Here is a 6,161-nt window from a genome sequence, read left to right as displayed (position 1 = left end):
GAGTGTTGTTTAGATTTATACCTGATAAAATATTAAATGGTATCTTATGTTAGTATGCCGCAATGTCGTATACGTCGACGGTCGACGCGATAAATAAAAGTCATTGAAAGGATTTTTCTCAAAACGACTAAAGTCACAAATTTGAAACGAATAATTTGTTTTCCGAAGTAAATATTCGATCACGTAACAACTACCAACAAGTAAACCTAACTAATACCATTGGCATGAATGCCAATATAGTAATGAAAATACGACAGCTATTATTCTGCAGGACGTTAAAATTCATTCGGACTTATGAATAATAACTAGTCAAAATTATACTTAATACAATTAACTAAAATCCTTCTTGATATTATTATATTCTTCAGCTTCTGCTTCAAGAATTCAATTTCAAAAAATATACTCGTCCTTGGAGTCCCAAAAGGCTCATGTTTATCTTGACTACAGCACATTACCTCATTTATACAAACAATATTCCTGTTAATATAAAATGCGTCTTTCTATTCGCGGCCAACACAATGTTCTGTTTATAAAAAGCGGTTTATTTCGTAATATTCCAGCTACAAAATTAGGTAAATAAAGCATAAAAATGATTTAAAAAGCTGAGATTAATCATAAACAAGAGACAATTTGGTTTAAATAATCAGAAAAACTCATAAAAAACGATTGATATTATAATTTCGTTATGAAGTGCTCTTGTATTCTTCATCAGCTAGTATTGAATATCGCAAATCGTAACACATACGGGTTATACTTATGCGTATATTTAAATTAATATCCAAATGTCGACATCGCAATACGCAGAGATATAAGTAAAAATAAATAATCACGAAAATAAGAATGTCTCATTTCTGCATTGATTAGCTGTACCTAATGGATTTTAAATTTTTCACAGCTAATTTAAGATAAGAAATAATGCAATAATGGTTATATAACTATATAGATTGTTAGTAAAAAAAAATACGTATAGAACATTGTTTCCTACAATTAGCTATACACATCGTAATAACCGAAAAATATTCAAATCGACTTATTTGCTTTCACCGCCCACACACCATCCAATTAGTACATACCATGTATATTACGATATATACGTATAGTGTTATAACAATCTTCTCGTTTTTTTCTTCCGCGCGGAGGGTTACAGCTGATGCACGAGACGGAGCGACGTTAAATAATTCTACATTAATTCGAAACGTCACCGAACCGAGTACGACGATTAGTCACTCGATCCGCGCGTGCGGGTGCGTTTAATAAGCCCGCGCGCTTTCCACGGCGGACAAAATAAAACTATTGTAATTTTTTTACTCGTCATTATTGTAATATCACCATTATTATCCCAGCGATTTACAATACCCGCGTATTATTATAATTCCGCTGTGACGCCTCGCCGGTGACGACGACGACGGCGACGCGCGAGTCGCATGTGAACCGAACACGTATTACGCGCTTGTATATATATATATAATATTTATATGCATAAAACGATTATGATAATACGACGCGACGCGTAAAAGCGATAAACACGTATATTTATTACGACGAGGGGCCCAATGCCATTCAGTACGTATAATATAATGTAATATTATAATACCTGTACGACGGCGAGTAAGGTACTCGTTATAGTATAATAATAATATAGACGATATTCTAGATTTTATATTTCAACGTCAGTGGATTTTTACGCGTATACACTGGTGGTACACGCGTAGGTTTACTGATTTTTAACTCACAAAGACAACAACAATGAAAATTAATTTGTTTGCCAAATCATGATGATGAGAACATTTTTACATATATTTTTATATTTTAAAATTTCCATGGACCCTAGACCGAGAAAACCCTCTGTTATATATTTTTGCAACGATACATTGAAGATGCTGAGATTATCGCTTTTAATGACTAATAACAAAATATGTACATTACTGTGCGTAAATAGTATTACACCGTACAAAAACGTATGATATTATAGTATTAGCTTTAAAGTATGTTTAAATGCCTAATGTGTAATATTGTAATATTCTAATTTGTAAGTATTTGATTTAAGTATAATACTTATTAAATGTTACTTAACCTTCGGGCTAGTGTAATGGTATTTTAGTTTATGAATATTAATAAGATTATATATTTATAGAAAGTATATTATTAAGATGAAAATACACTTTTTGATATATTATATTTTTATTTAATTTCATATTCATATCAATAAGACTTCATACACTCATACCCTCATAGTGTTACCTGTCTTACACAGGCAGAACATATAACACCAACAATTTACGTACCGGATTCTAACTGCAATTTATTTATAGTTAATATTAAAGCAAATTACAGTTGCCTATTTATTGAGAAATATCTATAGCCACACAAAATCAATATTACTGTAAGGTGAAATGGTCAAGTATAGAAACTATACAATAATTTAGATTAGAGTCATATGTTATGTACCTACTGTCCGTTTATAAATAAAATGGCAAAAAAATAAAATTGAGATGAGGATCTCATACTCACGCATGTTGTCTCTGTCTTACACACGCGAAATACACCAAAACTACGTATGGATTCTTACTACTGATTATTTATATGTTATATCAAAAGAAATTTACATATTTTTGAATTTGTAGAGGAGATTAAAAACTGTGCTAAGACGATGTGTTTTTTTCATACAATTATTTTAAAACAAGTTATATGAATTTGAATTATTCAAGTACTTATATCTCGTAAAATAAAATAAAAATACAAGAAAAATTCATCGCTGGAGCACTGTTAAAATTCTTCTCTACAAATTCGATTATATCTATATTTTCTTTAATAATAACCATGAATGATCTAAGTAAAAATCCGTTACGTATATATCTTGATATATAAGCATGTGTAAGACAGAGACAATATGGACGTGTACAAAGTCTTCTTAATTACCATTTTTTTTTGTCAATTTATTTTTAAACGTACTTTAGGTACGTATATATATTATATTATGATTTACATCTGAATTTTTTATAACTTCTATACTTGTTCATTCCACCTTCGTAATATTGATTCTGTTTGGTTGTAAAGATTTTCCACTAAACAAACAATAACCTAATATTATACGGTTGCACAATCATTATTGCCGTAAATATAATACGAAATACTGTTCACACGGTGTCAAACTATAATAATGACAGTGGGCATTCAATAATTGTCCATTTCATAAAATCATGTACAAGCAATTTGATCATAATCGACTAATCGAGTTACTAATTATTATTCATTAACTTATCCAACCTTTGTAAACGATAAATTGCGTTTATTTCACAGGTAAAAAAAATAAAATATAAGGTAAAAACTAAAAAAAATGGATTAAATAAATGAATAAAAAATGGATATGTTATCTTTCTAGTAGAATGCAAAATGTGATCGAAAATTCTCACGAATCCCCGAAACCCCGATTACCAGTCAATCTCACGTATAACCGGTTAAATCTACAATTTCAGATTTATTGAAGTCTACATCTGTTTTTTACCTTCAAACCTATATCCAAATATAATACGGATTCGAATTTAACTATTCATTATACTTGCTATATCACGTCGAATTATAAGTATCTCTATAAGTATGCATTATTATACTACCTATTATGTTTTACTATCGTCTGAAGAGCCGTATAATAACCGAATGAAAAATGAGACGAAAGCTCCTTAAAAATCTCCTGTTCGGACAAACGCGCGCGTGAATATAGAAGACCGGTCTTCGGGAACAATGTCGCATTAACAGTAACTCATCGTATATACCTCTCTACGGGTACCTATTAAAAAGACGGAGAGACGTGGACTACTGCAGTGACAATATAATACGACGATATATCGACGAAGAGACGATTATTACGATGATGGTAATAATAATAATAATAAGCTTATATGATTATTTTATGCTAAAAAAACACTCGAGCGCGGCGAATCGGTCGGATGATCTGTTTATCATCGTACATAATATTATATTATAGCCGGTCCATTATTACCGCGTTTCGTGTAGGTATGGTTATCGTTATATTATTCGACGACGAAAGAATAATAATAATATAATATAAAATAATAATGACGGGACAGACGGAAAGAAAACTTGCGCACGTATGTGTGTGTGTCCACTAACATTTCAACACCACCCCACACCCACACCACTACGTTGACGCGCTATGAAAACGAGTTTCGCCACCCATTTATGTACGTTACAGAGGTATCTGCGACTATATGTCGTCGGGCGGCGCCAATGATTTAGCCTGTTTATTGCACCCGTCGTGTCGACGACGTGCATAATACTAATCATAAAAATATAACAAGAATATTTCCAGCCGTTGTTAGACCGTTGCAGTCTTAGTGTTTCACAAGAATCGCACGTAAATTTAAACCATTTGATGTTTGCGTGTGTGTGTGTGTGTATGTTGGGGGGAGAGGGCATTCGATCTGAGTATCTGACAGATCGATAATATTCAATCGTCGATTTTCAACTTTTAAATATTTTTTTCTTTTATTTAAGTTGACATTATTTTATTTTCTCCAACAAAAGATTCAAATACTTAATAAAAGGTTCTTCATAAGTCGTTCTTGTATAAATGTATAAAATATAAATACTGAAAATACATAGGACTCACTTTTAAAATAGTTATATGCCCCAATGAAAGTCTTTATTGATATATGCTTACTTGTGTAGAGACTTAAAGTAGGCTTTTTTTTAGCCAAAAACGTGTTTAAAATTTAAATAGCAGAATTATTGGGCTTGTTATATTACTGCATGAAATTAAAAATTCATCTGATTTTTTTTATATTTGTCCTTATCGTTGTTTTTGTCTTTTTATTATTTACTTTCAGTACTTTAAAGTAATTAATATGTTTGTTAGCATATGTTTAATCCACATTAATTTTCCGCTTCTTATGGTGCTATATCATCGCAAAACCTTACATATAAACCTTGCAGCCTGTGTTGCATAGTGAATATTATTATTTGTTTTATTATATATATGGCTCGACAAGACCGATACGCGAATTCGTAAGCTTGTGAAACTGTGGAACAAACGACAAGAAAATAACGATGTAAATTGTATTATTCGTTATTTACAGGAATAAATTACGCACCTCAAAAGTTGTTTAAAATTTTATAAATATACCATCGACACATGAGTACATGGCTGTTCCAATGACTGTAGTGAACCGTAATGAAGTGTGCCAAATGACATGTGTGAGAACAATACAATGTACCGGACAACTTTATATATATGCCAAGAGAATTGGGTGGATGAGGGGGTGAGGGTTCAAATCGAATTTCGGAGATTGTATTCTATTATAATATAATATATTGTCCTCGCGTGTTCGACGTCGACGGTGGGCGCTCGTCAATTTATGCTAATTCGGCACGCGCGTATGACGGTAACAAAAGAATCGAACACGTCACATCAATGGTGCAGCCGTGCAATTCTTGAGTTAACGCTATTTCGGTACGAATAAAATAATTGACGACTGGGCGTGCTGCACTACTGTAGTACATGAACGACAACGGACCGTGGTCCGTGGAGGAAAATAAGACCGCTAAGTGCTCTTTTTCTTCCTTTTATTGTTATTTTTTTCTAGAGGGAGAGGGGAGAGGTGAAGAGAGAGAATTCGTTCATTTAAGATTTGGAGCAAGAGAAAATAAACAGAAAATCATTATTCGATAAATCGATGACTTGTTATAATTAGGAGCCCCGTTCTTCAAAGCTGCAACAAATTTGTATCGGATTTAACGCCGTTTATTTTATTTATAAAACATCACTATTGAATTGGAAATATTTAGTTTTGTATATTTTTTTTTTTGTGGTTTTCGCTCGTTCGATGTTTGTTTCATTATATAATCTTGATTCTTAAGTCAGCGTATTATAAACACAACACATATTGCTGAAGTCACTACCATTATTATATTTCAATGAAAAATGGAATGGTTCACGAACAATGATATAGTTTTCTGAGTATAATAATATTAAGCAGGTACGTATAGTGTCTTTTGAAAAACTGGAGCCTAACATACCACCGCGGAAGACGAGATTTACGCATAGATCCTTATTAATAGTGAGTTGTCGCGGGTATTGGGTATATGGTGATGAAAAGAAGGAGGAGAATCTCTTGAATATAATAAAATATAATCTTCAGGCG

The sequence above is a fragment of the Rhopalosiphum padi genome, chromosome 4, assembly GCF_020882245.1.
Source record: "Rhopalosiphum padi isolate XX-2018 chromosome 4, ASM2088224v1, whole genome shotgun sequence".
Lineage (NCBI taxonomy): Eukaryota > Metazoa > Arthropoda > Insecta > Hemiptera > Aphididae > Rhopalosiphum > Rhopalosiphum padi.
Note: the sequence above shows the minus strand (reverse complement) of the source record.